General features: G+C 40.9%; 1 protein-coding gene across 5 annotated transcripts in view; it reads right to left on the bottom strand.

Annotated features, from left to right (window-relative positions):
• LOC138600380 (receptor-type tyrosine-protein phosphatase delta-like) overlaps window positions 1–15,731 on the bottom strand; it is a 382,688-nt gene that overhangs the window by 189,839 nt on the left and 177,118 nt on the right. The window lies entirely within an intron of this gene.

The following is a 15,731-nucleotide window of genomic DNA, read 5'->3' as shown; positions in this document are numbered from 1 at the left end:
ATACTAAGACGATCTAAAGTAAAGGATGATTTTGTCCGTCTTGGCCCTATTTTCCTATAATATCCAAGTATTCCTAACGCTTCTGATGGTGATTGCCTGGCAAAATTACAAATTGTAGTCCTGTGTCCAAAAAAAAAAAGGGATCCTTTGGAGTTCTTGACCACTAGGAGTGCTATAGAGCACTAGTTTTGAGAGTGGGTCCCTGTTTTGCAATATCAATCTTGTTGATGGTTTCCCATTGGTTCAGTAATCGATATCTGTTGGTCGTTCCACCAAGAAATCTAGCAAAGGCAACTAAGAAGAGACTACGATCTATGGATGCTAAAAACACACAATAGCTATTCTACAAACAAAAATGGCGGGTCGGATGCCATCCCATCGATGTTTTACCAAATATTTACTGTTCTCTTGGTTGAAATTGAAATGTTAAACTTTATTGCGCACATAGTTAAGTCTGTGAAGGTTCTCGGTCAGGTCCAGGTCATGGTAATTCTAAACCTAATCCAAATGGCTACTGGACTTGGTTGAAGTTCTTGAAGACGTTTCACCTCTCATCCGAAAGGCTTCTTCAGTTCTAAGCTGACTGGTGGACGGAGCTAGAAATATAAACCTCTGTAGGTCATTAGTATGCTAATATATGACTAGATCTAGTCATCCGAAGAAGTCTTTCAGATGAGAGGTGAAACCTCTTCAAGAACTGTAACCAAGTCCAGTTACCTTTTGGATTAAGCTTTGAGATACTCTGGAGATGATATCCTGTTGAGTGGTATGCCACTGGGTTTAGACAAGAGGCACTGTTAGTTGGAGACAAAGATGTGGCGCCTGTCTTAGCATGTCTTAGCTTCACCACTACACAATCAAGGCATGACTTTAGTGTGCAGTCTAGCTCGTCATGAGTTGATTCTTCTGCTACGATCGGCCCTCCTGGATTTCATTAGCCTCACACGCATGAGTTCGGACCCAATCCTCTGTGGTGCTTTTAACTCCGTTGTACAAAACAAGCTGAACTCAAAAGCCACTTAAACACGACTGCCTCAGTCGGGCTGTCAAGTACGGCCTCATTGTTAAAACACGAGAGAACCAGGGAAATCGGGCCCTTGAGGCAAAAGCTTCAGATGCCACTGTGTTGAAATTCAGTTTTTGATTCCGCCCTTTAATAAACTCCCTGGAAAAAAAAAGAATCTGAGCTGCCTTGTAGTGTGACCTACCATAAGGAGGGACACATTTGCTTTCTGTGCTATTCAGGCCATGTACGCGGGTTAGGAGGGTGTTTGCCAAAAACAGCCGGCCCTTCGAGGCAAGCATCTGACTGGTGCTTCAACTTTTTCTGCCTTTTCCAGAAGTGCCTACACTTGATTTTTGTCCGCATGAAGACATTGGCATACACAGATTCCATAAACAACATTGTATTTTGTTGCTAAAGAATGGCAGAGATGTCTTGACATGAATTGGTTTGCATGCATGACTCACAGCAGGTGGAAACTGAATGGTGTAGCAATTTGGAATTTGGCACCATGTTTCACTGCTAATTAATAAGCAGAACACACTGCATATAAATTGAAGGTGTATTTCACATAATCTTTTAGTCAATCAGTATTTGTAGGTCGTACTACTCAAGCTCTCAACCCAATACAAAGGCACACACAGAGACAAATAATCTGTTGAAGGAATAAACTGCTCTTTGTGTGTTTTGGGGATTGATATAGAAATCGATTGCCAGCCGATGCGAGCCCTGAATGCAGAGGAGGCGAACTGATATGAAGCCATTTCCTTCATTTTTCCAGTTGCACGGAAAACTGTATCACAGGGACCCCAGAAAAAGACTACTTCAAACATGATGGCCTCCACCTGCTATCTCTCAACTTGCCTTGAACATCAAGATTACAGAGCTCAAAGTAATGAAAGTCAAACATCCCTGGAGTGCATGGCGCCATGTAGTGCTTATTTTCCAATCCTTCTTTTCAAGTTTCTGGCTTTTTTCGGTAGATTTCCATTCATTTTCTTGCATACTGCTTTTTACTGTGAGCGCAGCAGCTGTATCCTCATTTACCGTCTTGTGTTGCACTTCGGTTCCCATAGAAACCGAGTCCAGTCGACCAATGGTAGCAAGGGTACAACTCTGTAAGTGTCTCTAAAGTGGTCGGGCTAAAATAGATTCAACTGTATGAGCAATGTATTAGGACATCATTGCAAGTAATATGTAATTAGGCAATATATTATGTAGTGCGCCCAGTGATACAATGGGGGTGCCAAAGTGGTTTGTCTGGACCAGTGAACATTAAGCACCATAGGAAAGTATAGACTGAAGCCCAGCCATGCCTTTAAGTGCTGAAAGCGCATATTTCCATTGTGTAACTTTAAACATGTCACAATGGTGAGCAATTTGAATTCTATGTATTCGAAACAATGAAACATTTTCTTGCAAAAGCAGTTAGATAATTGTGGCAGTTAGTCGTTTTGTACCCTGAGGTGGCATGCATCAGATGCTCGAGCTCTCCTCGAACACAAAATGTACTCAGTGTACTGAGGAAACAGCTGAAGACTGTAATTGCTTGAGGTGGCATGAAATAACACAATGGCTGAGCTCTAAACACATTTGTGTACATCAATGTTACCTTTACCCAGAGAGGCAGAACATCTAAAAAGGAGTACACCATCTGCTGTGGATAGTTTGCCTTTATAATATATATTTTTTTAAAGTAACATTGTACCACAAAAGCTTGTCTAGAATTACAAAACTTATTGGAAGGACTCAAAAATCTGCCAGAAAGATTTAATTTCCAACTTCAACTGAGTGTGTATTCATTCAAGTTTGAGGTACGATGCTATCAGAGATTTTCAGACACGACTAAAGATGCAATTACATTTTTAATACAGCAGAATAATCTCAAGTCCTGCGCTTTGACAGTGACACATTAGCCAAATCATATTTTATTGATCCCCTTCCTTATGAACTAAAAGTGCACTTAGAAATTAGCATTTCTGGAACTTAGACTCAGAGAGAAATGTCAGTTTTGATTCAATTTTTCCAACATAGCAATAAGGCCTATTTTTAGTCTCTACAACTGAACATGACCGTTTTTGTACCCTCTCTTTCCGTCTTTCTATCCATCTCTAAATCACTCTAAGTGACTGAGTACGGGGTGAATTTAATGATTTGATGTTAACAGTGAGATGGGTCCTTGGGTGCTTCAACAGCTGAAAAAAGCGACCATTTGGCCGCCGGACCTGCTTGCCTCAGCACTTACAGGCGCACGTTTAAATGTTCGGCTTTCACCCGGAATGGCCCACAAGAGGCCTGAAGGGGTTGAAGGGGGGGGGGCTCGATGCTGAGATCCTGGGGAATTGCATGGTCATTCATCACATTAATGAGTCATGTCACTTTATTTACAAAAAAAGAGACTTTTTTCCAATGGATGGTCCCCACTGTCATGATGGCGCATTCTGTTAATGTTGTCTGAAGTTAATCACAAAAAGCAATGTAAGAATTAATCTACAGTACATCAGGTCGTCTGAATGTAGTTTGGTTTTATTGTGAAACCAGAGGTCCAAATTTGGCTGGATTTTTGGATGCAGACATGGGGCAATTCTGGCTTGGTACCAGCTCATGTTATTAGTACTTGGTCCAGCTTTGGGCCAAAGGCGGCCCATTAATCACACCTGCGACACTAGTTTGTGCAACCAGCTGTGCCAGATTTTGGTCGCGTTTGAGGCAGCCAGTTTTGTCTTACTTTGTAAAGTTGAAAGTCTTTGGGTGTTCGCTTTATGTACAAAACATCTGCTACATGCTTTTTTTATTGTGGTGACAGTGATGTTTTAAGTAGAGACACAAAAGAGAGGGGGTTTTATGCTGTTTCACATTTTAAGACATATATAATGTTACAATGTTGGATGTCCACTAAACGTGGGATTAGTGTCAAATCTGTTAGTAAAATTATGTTGGAGTAATCCCCAGGCTTTTCAGCTCATTCTGCAGGCTGCTGTGAACGCCAGGTTTCACACAGACTTCTCCAGACATTTCAATTTGTGATGTCACAAAGTGGAGGAACTCTATATTTGGGCATCTGCCTGAGACACAGCAGAACTTCCTGCTCCTATCACAGTTCAAGGACACGCCAACCCCGCAGCTCAGTCTGCCTTGGACATTTTTTTTTTACTCTACCATTTAGCCAATCACAAGAAAGCAGGCTTGTAGGGGTGGGGTTTCTTAAAGGGACAGAGCTAAGTTGTTTCAGGCAGAGGCTGTATGAGGGTCGGCATAGAGCACCAGTGTGAGAAAAATGAAGAGTTTTTTCAACTATAAATTATGCTGAGGTACTCCACAAGTATCACAGAGTGAAATATGAAGCTTTAAATTAGCAAAATACCCCCCATTTAAGGAATTTATAATATAAGGACACCAAAATAAACTTTTGCTAAATGCTATGCTTTTTCAGCTCCAATGAAATCCAGAGTTCACAGCTGTGTAGTGTAAATTTGCAGATTCATAGGTTATCGGAAATTAGTCCCTAGGACTTCTACATGTTGCAGTTCTATTCAAATGTTTATTGTGAAAAAGCTGAAAATACTATTATAAAGAAGAGGTGTACAACAAATGGCCACCAACCCAGCACTAAATACAGTCACTCATTGCCCTGAGAGAAACACAACAGCAATGATATAATTAACACTGCAGAGAAAAAACACCTTTCCAAAAGGTGTTCATTTTGAATTTGAGCTCACAATATAGTCCTCGACACAAAACTCCCCAAATCGTGAGTTGGAAACGGTGAATGTGTGGATGAATTTGGACACAAAAAATAGTGTCAAGTTGAAATCATGGCACTAACTTTTGTGGAATTGGACAAAATATCGATACGGCAATATATCGACGTCCTGATTCGTGCAATGCAATTATCAATAGGTTGGTACCAAATATACGATATTTATGGCGTTCAAAAACAGATTTCCCTCCAATTTTGACTCACTGTGTCACTACTTCATGACTCCTCATGGTGGCTCTTATGACATGAATTAGGGTAACGTTAATAAAAATTACTTGTTCGAAGAAGACGATAATTAGATATTGTGATGTATTGTCGCAGAGTCGCTCTATCGTAATATTATCGTTATCGTGGGCCACATATATCGCAAAACGTATTGTGAGTTACCCTGCGATTCCCATCACCACTCACTGTACAAGCTATACAAGCTTCATTTCAATGCTCACCCGGAACTGACAATATGCCCAATTACAGTTGACCAGAGCCCTACATAGCGTAGTATCCGTGTTGGTACTTCGACCAGCTTCTACAAACAGGGGCTGTGCTGTCCACCATTTACTGTTGGTAAAATACTAACTATATAAACAAGCTCATACAACCTTGCTTCAAAAATCCAAGCTGTCCCTTTAAGTACAAAGTCAAATCCAAACAGTCCAACAAACTCAGTCCCAGCTACTGCTCCTATCATGTTGCTGTACTGATATCACAAACTTCCTCCCACGCTTGGGTTGCCACATGAAAGCTCTAATACAGACAGGACAGGGAGATTTTAATAGGAGTGTTAGGATTTTGGAACTATATGACATTTTTCTTTGCCTAGAAAATCCAAATCTGTGATATTACCATTTCAGGGGTGAGCAGATTTAAAGCACGATGCACTGATAAATCTCGGGACAGGATGAAATAGATGATTCTCAAGTTATTTACCCTTTTTAATTGGAAATGTCTGTCACAGGGCAGCAAGCCGAGTCCTCTCCCAAGCCATTATCGGTCTGCCTTGATCATTTGCAGGTATTTTATGGAGAGTGATGTCCTGAGTGTCAACGGCAGCTACTGAATTTATCCCTGTTGGATTTTTACAGGCTTTAGAATACAAATGCTGAGGAGGGGAAAAAGCTCGCAAAAAAGGTCAGCTTGTTAATCACATCACTACAGTTGCTGTATCACAGATTCACAGATGAGCACTGACAAGATTTTACTGACGCAAAAGCCAAATAGTTTAATTTACTTTCAAGCTAAACTCTTAAGTTTGACAACCCTGCGGAGTTCATATGATTAATCTGTCACCAGTTGAGCTTCAAACGCACTTTTCTGACTAACCAGGAAGCCGTGTTATCCCTAGCTGTGTTTTTGATAGACTTAAACAAGCCGTAGGTTCCTTTTGAGCAAGCCCTGGGGCTTCACTCATAATTGCTCCCCGGGGTCTTGTCAATAGTTTCTACCTGCTCTTGAGCTCTCATTCCCGGGCTGTCATCCTTGTTGCACTGCCTGTCTGGGCCCCTGAGTGACACGGCAGCGTCACAGGATGAGCGCTGTTGAAGGATATCTCTGGCTCCAAAGGAGAACACCACTGGGACACTGCCAGCCCGGTTGATGATGTCACACTGTGACAGCGGCGACTACTTGAGCTCAAAGCTGTTGGATTCCGACTGCCCAAGGACTGAGTCTTGATATGTGTATGTGTGGGATACACTCACAAAAATGAGATCCCAATGCAAACCCAGAGAATCTGCCAACATAAACTCCTCTTTTGCTATAATCACACACATTCTTGGACTACACTTGAGACTACATTGAGAATCCTCGCACAAAGAACCGACTGTGCATTCTGCACCAACAAACAATCCCAATGATCTCATCTCTTATTCATACGGCGCTATGAATGTTGACAGCACCGGCGTCTCAGTATGTGCCACAAAAAGAATGTAAAAATAACGACAACAGCCAAGTCGCTGTAGTCGGCATTTGTCAAAGCAGAAGCAGACAGTAGGCGACAAATCCCTGATTTAAGCTCTGGTAGTAGTACAAACCACCTCTGAAGCAGTCGCTGATGTGTTTTGGCTATGACAGTACTGAAAGCAACACTTTAGTTTCAGTGTCACACTGTCTAACAGCAGCGTATAAAGGCTCATTTGCACCATCTGCTATAGAGGTGACAGGGGCAACTCAGGTGCCAAGAGGCTATTGAAAAAACCCTACAGCTGCCAACATCTACCTGCTCGTCTGCTTTGCCTCGCATGGAATTTTTCTTGGTTAAATTGATCTTTGGTTGGCTTTTGGAGAACAAGCAGCGATGAAAGACTGAGACATTGTGTACTAGCACACTGTCACAGCAGGGATTAGCTAATGTTCTAAGCTGTTTGTGGTGACAGGAGGTTGTGGGAAAGGCCTGCTTCAGTTAGAGTGTGACTGTGTTTGACTGCTGCTCTGCACTGTGACGCTCACTGGGCAGAATTTCTAGGGCATGGCCTTTGACCGGGCTAGTGGTATGGATGAACTATCCCAACTGCTAATGGATGGAGGGCCATGAAATCTGCACTTGTAGGAGGAATTCTAAACACTTGATTGGTGATTCCCTGAATTTTCACGTATCACCACCATCGACAAATTATAAAATGTCCAATACTTTGGTTTAGGGCTGTAACCATTCCTCTAGGAACTTCAATAATGCCATTTCATTGCATGGAGGAATAACTTCAGTAGCCTACCAAAAAGTGCTTCAGCATCTTAGCAGAAAGCAGTGTCTTAATTTTATGCTGCAGATCTGACACAAGTTAAAGCCAACATTAGCTAACGGTAATCTTTGACTGCTTGTTCAAATGAAGGCTAATGAATGATCTGGCGCTAGTCAAAGCTGCCGAATACAATGCAAAACCTTCCACCTGTCTCTCTTTCTTACCTCGTATTACTTCGCTCTGTCATGAAGCAGCAGCTTTCGCTCGTTCAAAGCTACACAGTCTGGATAAGTTGGCTTTCAGCGTTAAATCATAATCGTGGCTTGTTTCGTTAGCAAAGTTAGCAACCAATTTGTCCAAAATAGTTACATCATCATTAGTGTTTTTCATGCTGTCTGCAGACATAACATCGGTTTCTGGAGCTGATTTGCTGAGGGGTGAGCCATCTCGCATCCTTACTATCTCCGCTAGGCGACCGGGAAACCACATGTAAACAAAACGTAGCAAAATTGCGATGGACGATGCGACACTACCGTGGCCTAAAACTTCCAAATTCTGGGAGAATTTCACCCTCAATGCTACAAAGAAAAGGATTACCTACAAGTTTTGTAAAGAGGACCTTGCTTATCACCGGAGCACGTTGGTAATTCGTGAATATTTGAGGATGATGCAGACACACCCAGATAAGATCATTAACGTTAGCTATCTGTCTATTTACATTTTCAGTCCCTCACCTTAAACACTTCGTTTTCTCTCCTTCTCATCTCTTGTTCTAACTCCTTTTATCTATATTTTGTATCAGTAACATCATGTCAAGAAGAGCTTGCAGATTTATAACAAGACACAAGTAGACACATATTGGTGTGCCAATCCCCTTTGTAACCGCTGATGAAGTGATGGGTTCCCTTTTGATGCCTCTTTGACCACAGACATCCTTAGACAAGGACGTTTCATGAGGGTTGATTCTGTCCCTTCACATCTCCCTCTGAACTCCCCACTTCCAGCAACTTCCTAACAAAGTTAGCAATCATTGGCACAATGTGTCATGCTTCTGACGGTTTGATTGTTTCTGTGTTTTCACATGCAGAGGAGCAGAGAGAGACAGAGAGAGCTTCATGTGTTGCTCAAGGTCCTTTTTAGATACTCCCCATCCCACATCTCCCTGCACAATTAATTTTATCTTTGGGGTATTATCAAGAGGGAGCCTGGCAAAGCAGCATGACAGAAAAACGGTCCAGAACCCCGAGGCCCAGGGTGGGAATTAATCTGTTTGACAAGATCTCTCACAAACGATTTGCCTGGCTTTCCTTCAGTCGGATGTTGCCACTACCCTGTGTATCTGAGGGGGTGAAGAATAAGCGTGTTTCAAACATAATACGGACTGAAGTGAGCAGTGTTGTTGTTGTGGAAACGCAATGGAAAAATGCACTTCTTACAGGTGTTAGGACAACCTTAGCGTTAGCGTTGCTTGAATCAACCATGCAGCCCTAGTGATAAATTCCCATCATGGCTTGCTGTAATTAGCATCATTTCCCCCACAAAGCGGAATTGCGTCCTAAATCAAGCTCCCGAAAACCTCGTTCTACATACGCTCTCCAAACTATTGACATCAAGCAGACGTTTGATGCATTATCAGGGACGCCGGAAATTAATCAAAGTAATGATTGAATAATTATCTCAAGTGCAATTAATTAAACATGCCAATGAACTCATCTTGAACAGCTGTCCCAGCTTCACCACTTAATCACTTGTGAGAATTACCGAACACAAATGGAGGACGCCGGGTGCATGCAATAATCTCTGCAAAGTGCATTGTTTACAAACAGTAATTAATATCACACCGTGTATTAGCGGGCTAAGTGACTGCGGTGCACTTCTGTAATTGTACCGGGGAGAGTTGGGTTTCTTGCCCCACTCTCAGACACCTCTTGTTAGGAGGAGAGACGGAGTGCTGACATTATAAACCAAATTTACAGTGTTTTGTTAAAATCACCCAAACATATCATCCATGAGCGCAAAATCTATGATACTGAATCTTAACCAGATAACCAATTTCTACCCACATACTGTAAGACGGATTTATTCTATGTCTCTGCCTCAGAATACGGAACTGTTCCTTCATATGTTGCCAAAAAAAAAAAAACTGTCCGTGAGCTCCCTTAGTGTCTCTTGACGGAATATCTGTGACCTCGCCAATGTTGGAGTCTGTTGCACTCGACGATGAGGTAATTTCGGGGCATCAAATATACGGGTTTCATGGTCCGTGGAGCCTGACAGCCGGAGCACAGACTCCAGGAAATGGTCTGTGTGGTTCTGACATATGAGCGATATATCTTAAAGAGACAGGCGCTTGGGAACAGGGATGAAGATTGACGTCGAGTAGCAGAGAGCTGAAAAATGAACTGAACTCTTACACTACATATGTAGTTGTTTAAGAGTTAAATTTAGGGTTTACTGATAGCAGTAATACTGTAGATGTGTAGCAGAATGGACGACTGTATTATGACACCCACATTATTATAATATCAATAATCACATGTGCATATTAAGCTAACATAAAACAGTGCTATGTCCTGAGAATTAAAACCATTGTAGGATTATGAATACAAAAGGGGATAATTAGCATATTAGCATTACGATTTTAATATCTTCCACACTACTGTACACTTAATTGACGACTGTACCATCAGAACACAATAAGGTACTACAGTAATTTAAATAAGCTTAGCGCAAACTCTGACCTTTCTTTCTTTAAAGCTTCGAAAATCACATGTTTAATGAGAGCAAAGAAAATGAAATGCCTTAGAGCAAGGTAAGAGATAATAAAACACAGCAGCGGTGGTTTTTAATGACAGCATGCCAAAAAAAGGTTACAAATTAATTATTATAAAGTTGTGTATTTTCTGTTTGGATAGTGCTGCCCTGTACCTAAGTACAAATGATCACCCTCCAATAAGGGCTTATTTTCCTTTCATTCAAGTCCTTTTAGATGCTTAAACTATTATTTATTTTTTAAGTAATAATCTTGAATATTTTTATTTAAATAAATATCCCCGAATGAGGTAACACAATGGTGATTGAGCCTATGGCCCACTGATGAAAGCCTTTGCATTCGCAGTATTATGGACTGGGTGTCTGGTGCGATGTGACTCGTTTTCCATCACCCAGCAGTGGTTGGTCTGCCAGAGAGGGTAGGCGGAGCTAAGCGGCTGCTTTTCCGGTCTCTGCAAGTGTTGTGAGTAGACAGTAATCTACTATGGCTGAACAAACAAAGACAAGATCGATGATTACAGATACAACTCCAATAAGACTAGGTTAAAACCTATTATGTGTCTGACCGCATCAGGTCAATGTGCGCTTTTGTGGGCAATGTGTTACAAGGACTGTCCTTGTGAGGCCGATGACAGCGTGTTTGAAAGCAGCTGGCGACTGCAGACGAGCAGCGGAGGAGCAGCCCCGCCTACTCCCCGAACAAAGTATCCAGAGCCGTATAGACAGAGCGTCGCGTCAGTGGAGGTTCAATATGCTCCATGATCCGCCATTGCTATGTCACAACTCTCTCTCTCTACGGCTGTGAAAGTACTGTCAGTCAGTCAGTCAGTCACATACAGACCCATGTGTAGGGCTGAGCCTGGCAGTCAGCCGAAAATAAGTGAAAATCCAAAGAAAAAGAAACAAATTCAATTACTGCTTATCGCCATAGGTGCCGCCAAAGACAACGAAACTGAGATCTTCAAGATTACCACTTTAACTAGAGAACTAAAACGTTCCTTGTAATGTTAGGTTGCAAATTAGCCACACATTCATTCTCTGCTATACTGACAGAATTTGACATTTCTCTGTGCAAAAACAGTTCTTTTAAAGATGGGTGAAAAATAAACACTTGATGCTTAGACTCTGGACATAAATTGGCATTTTGAGACGCCGTTTCTTGAAATAAAATGTCACCAACTTTATCAATGAATTTGTGGATAAGCAATTATCTGTCATTCTCTCTTTGGTCGAACTCTGTAAACTTTAGTGTGAAGCAAATTTGAATGACGAAGGAGTGCTAAAGGTTTTAATCGTCTTATGTTGTTGCAACAAAATTGTGAAAGCCAATAGACCTTTATCTTTTTCTTCTTTGACGTTTCTGTCTGTCTTTGTCTCCTTGTTTTTATCACACTCTGGAGAATACTCTTTAAAGCTTTAAGAATTGCAGATTTTGCCTGGGTTAAAAACTAAGTTTAAAGTACAAACTAATTTTGCTGCTTGTTGCAAACAAAACATCCAGTCACTTTGATCATTTTATTGTTGGTCCCGGCAGAGCGCTCTGCTGGAATCGATTTCCCTCCAGTATAATTGGTGTCATGCCTGGTTTGGCTAAATAAGCCGTTGCACCAGAAGATACTCTGGCAAACTAAAAGGGCATGGCTGACACTTCGCTTAAGACAACACTGAGCAATTACATTGACAGGAGAGGTTTTTAGGCATTTTGCTGTACGAAGCTCTTAGAACGATTTGTAGTGGAATTAATCGAAATTACTCCCACAAATGTCAGACATTTAATCAAGAATTGTCTGTGATTTGAAGATTGTTTTGTGCATTACATAGTGTTTTTTTTTCCAGTTAAGTGCGGGTCATGTGATTAGGATCATGAATAGCAATAACATTTACTTATCCCAAATTCTGCAATATGTCATCTGGCTTTAACTTGTGTTTTTAGCAGACTTTTACTGTAATTGAAGCGCATTACCGCAAAATGGGTTCACCTCTGATCATTCAGTCAGGCTCAGTGAGAGTCTGTAAAACCCCAATTCACTGTCAGCTATCCAGAGGAGCTTAATGTATTTTTGTTAACAGAAAAGTACAAGGTTAAAAGGTTAATATCTGGCAGTGACTACAATTCTCTATGCTATTGTAGCGGCGCATCCCCGCTCTCTCTTTCCCCCTCTCTCTCATCCGCTCTTCCACAATTGTGTTATTGTGTGAGCGCACGCTCACACAGTCATGGTACTCTCTCTCCTCCCCTCAGTGTACAAGTTGCAGCAGAGCCATCCATCCAAACTCGTAGACCATGAAATTAGGTTAAGACGTAAGGCTGTGAATGACACAGGTGTGGATACAAATGAGAACATCCGAATGAAGAAGTACAGATCCAAGACGCCCGATACTGTAGTCGTTATAGCCATTCAGAATTGTATTTCACAGCTTCCTCCTTCATTTTACTTAGCCCACTTTTCTGGTTGTGTATTAGTAGTCAGGACAGGGCATTAGCATACATGCTGGGAAGCTGTGCGCAAGGATATTAGAAGCTCTGTCATATTCCAAATCTAATTTCCCATAGAAAACTTTAAAGTCGCTCAAGCTTGTCTGCACTCCTCTGCCCCCTTGTATAAATCAGAGCATGTCTTTCTCTTTCTTTTCCCTCTTCTGAATACATTCAGATATTCAAATTCCACAGTCTTGTTCTTTTTAATAATTTCCCTCCATGTGTGACTAAGATTTAACAAGTGACAAGCACAAGGCAATAATTGCAATTCCTTTGTTATGACAAAATTAACGTGCTAGCCGTATCGCCAGACAGACCAATGTTATTGGAAAATTCAGCCAGCTGTTTTTCCCCTCGTGCACTGCCGTTTTCGTAGTTAATTATACCCATGATAAGTGTGGTTACAGGCAACTTAAACAGAAGATTGTCATCATGGAGAGCCACTATTAATTGTTGATCAAGACAAAAAATTTAACCATGCTTCTTGCCTCTCTATATCAAAATACTTCCTCAATTTACTCTAAAAAATGGCATTCAATGTGTATTACTCTGAATTTATGGCTTGCAAAGATTACTAGGGAGACTCAGCTGTAACATACCTACTGAGCATGAACTGCTTTTAGTGATACAGGTGTCATCTAATGTGGAAATGTGACTTTTTTCCAAATTAAATGGGTTGTGTAATTAATCCGTCAATCAAGATCAATTTTTAATCATAGAAAGCCACATAATAACATAAGTTATCTCATGACACTTAACATAAGGAGCAGGTCTACACTGTTCTATTTGTAAGAGGCAGCATTTCAATATGATAAAGTTAACACGCTAGTTGAGAGAATGTTAAAGATTCTGTATATGGAGTGCCACAGGGCTCCATATTAGGCCCTCTAAAATTTAAAATTTTGTTTACGCTAGGGTGAAAATTTGGGTCGTGTTCAAGTGCTTGCAACACTATACCATCATCAGTTGAGGGACTATAAAACCAAATCATGAGAAATAGCAGTCTTTAATTCAAAAAGAAAAATCAAACCTGTACAAATTAAGAATTGTAACTGCTGACTGCTTTCTAAGGCCAAAATGTGTAACGTAAGTAGAGGGGAGTGGAAAAATGTCATGTAATCTAATTTGAATGTGGCATGATTGTTGTTTTGTGTGGAACATGAGAACTAATGCAGCTTTTATACTGATCAATAAAGAAGAACCGTTATTGAACAATAAATTGAGTGTGACAAACTGCTGGTCAATAGTGGCAGAGGACTGGGGTTTGACTGTGCTGAATGTGTTGGTTGATGATCATGCTACTGAATTGAGGGTACCGCATTAAGAAAGAAGTCAAGAACAGCTAGTTAGAGATAATTATGTACTGGCTGTTTTTTTGGAAGAGATTTAAAGCAGTTGTAGATTCTGTATATGGAGTGCCACAAGGCTCCAAATTAGGGCCTCTATAATTTCGAATTTTGTTTATGCTGGCCTGAAAAAATTTTCATTTTTAAGGTGATGGCAATACTAAACCATGATTCAACTTAAGGACTATGAGACCTACTCTTGCTAAAGTGCTATTACCTGAGCTATCCATGAGAAATAGCATTTAATTAAAAAAGACAAATCAAACCGATACAAGTTAAGAATGGTAACTGGTAACTTCTTAGGTACAAGCAGAGGAGAGTAGGAAAATGTCATGTAATTTAATTTGAATATGGCATGATTGTACGTGTTGTGTTGAACAACTAATGCAGCTTTTATACTGATCAATAAAGAAGAGCAGTTATTGAACAGGAAATTGAGTGTGATAAGCTGCAGGTCAATAGTGGCAGAGACAGGGGTTTGACTGTGCTGTATGTGTTGGTTGATGATCGTGCTAATGCATTAAGAAAGCAGTCAAGAACAGTAAGTTGGAGATAATTATGTACTGGCAAGTTAATAAAGGTGAGTTTTTGGAAGTGATTTAAAGCAGTTTTAGACACTTGGCAAGTTATACTCCAAGCGCTGTCCTTTTCAAAGAGCATTGATGGCAAACACCCAATCAATCTGGGCTTCACAATAGTCCGCCATAATTGAGTTTATTCTATGTGTAGCGAAGACGTGCAGCTCTTCTCTCTATGCCCTATCTTTTTTATTTTTCCCCTCACATAATACAGAAAAAGAGTCTGACAAGACAAACAATCCCAGCGTGGTTAAACCATCAGATATGTCATCAAAGTGCCGAAGAAAGGGTCACAGCTTTTGAAAGCAGCCACATCTTGAGCTGGTAATGTGAGAGCACCACATTGACTACTGCTTTTACTATAATAGGTATTGACCTGTGCATCAGCCAGGTTCTGCTGAGGTCTGCAGTCCTTCAAACCCCACTGAGTTCAAACATGAAAAGTTTCTCCTCCTATCACCATAGGTTTTCATTGATACAAAAGACTGCTGAGCACTTAAAAGGGAATAAAATATGTGGTATGGTGAATGTGATATCAGCTGAATCGGATTTTGATTGATAGGCCCTTTGGGGCCATGTGGGGCGCATGAAAGAAGGAGTCAAGAATGAATTTGCCGACTAATGATCCTTTCCGTTTTTGAATTATGTTTAACCTGGGCATTCGAGATACCATGACAGCGAGAATGTAGGAGTGGAAGTGTGAGTGGAATTGGAATGCCAATCAAGATAAACAAACCCTATTCACTCCGGCACAGGTTTAACTAATTGCATTGGAAGGCAGAGAAATAATTAACTTCAGTACACTCTGAGTTTACCATACAATGCAATCCTAGTTCTATTCAGAGCCTTAGATGCACAGTTACTATGAAATGAAAAGACTCAAGTGGTAAATCAGCTCATTTAATGTGTCAACCGCACTCGCTTGCGCACACACGCATATAATACATAAGCACTTGTGGGATGCCAAAGGGTCAAGTGGTTTTCAATGTGTGCAATGAAAAGTCCTGACGCTAGCTAATATTTCCTGATGTGTTCTTTTTATTTGCATACTGGGTGCTGCCTCAGCCTGCTTCTATTGTCAGAGCTTTCTATTTGAATGTCAACACTATTATTACAGC

This window comes from Semicossyphus pulcher, unplaced genomic scaffold (assembly GCF_022749685.1).
Source record: "Semicossyphus pulcher isolate SPU_LCO1_2020_fin unplaced genomic scaffold, fSemPul1.0.p SCAF_21, whole genome shotgun sequence".
Taxonomy (NCBI): domain Eukaryota; kingdom Metazoa; phylum Chordata; class Actinopteri; order Labriformes; family Labridae; genus Semicossyphus; species Semicossyphus pulcher.
This window is presented reverse-complemented; position numbering and strand designations above follow the sequence as displayed.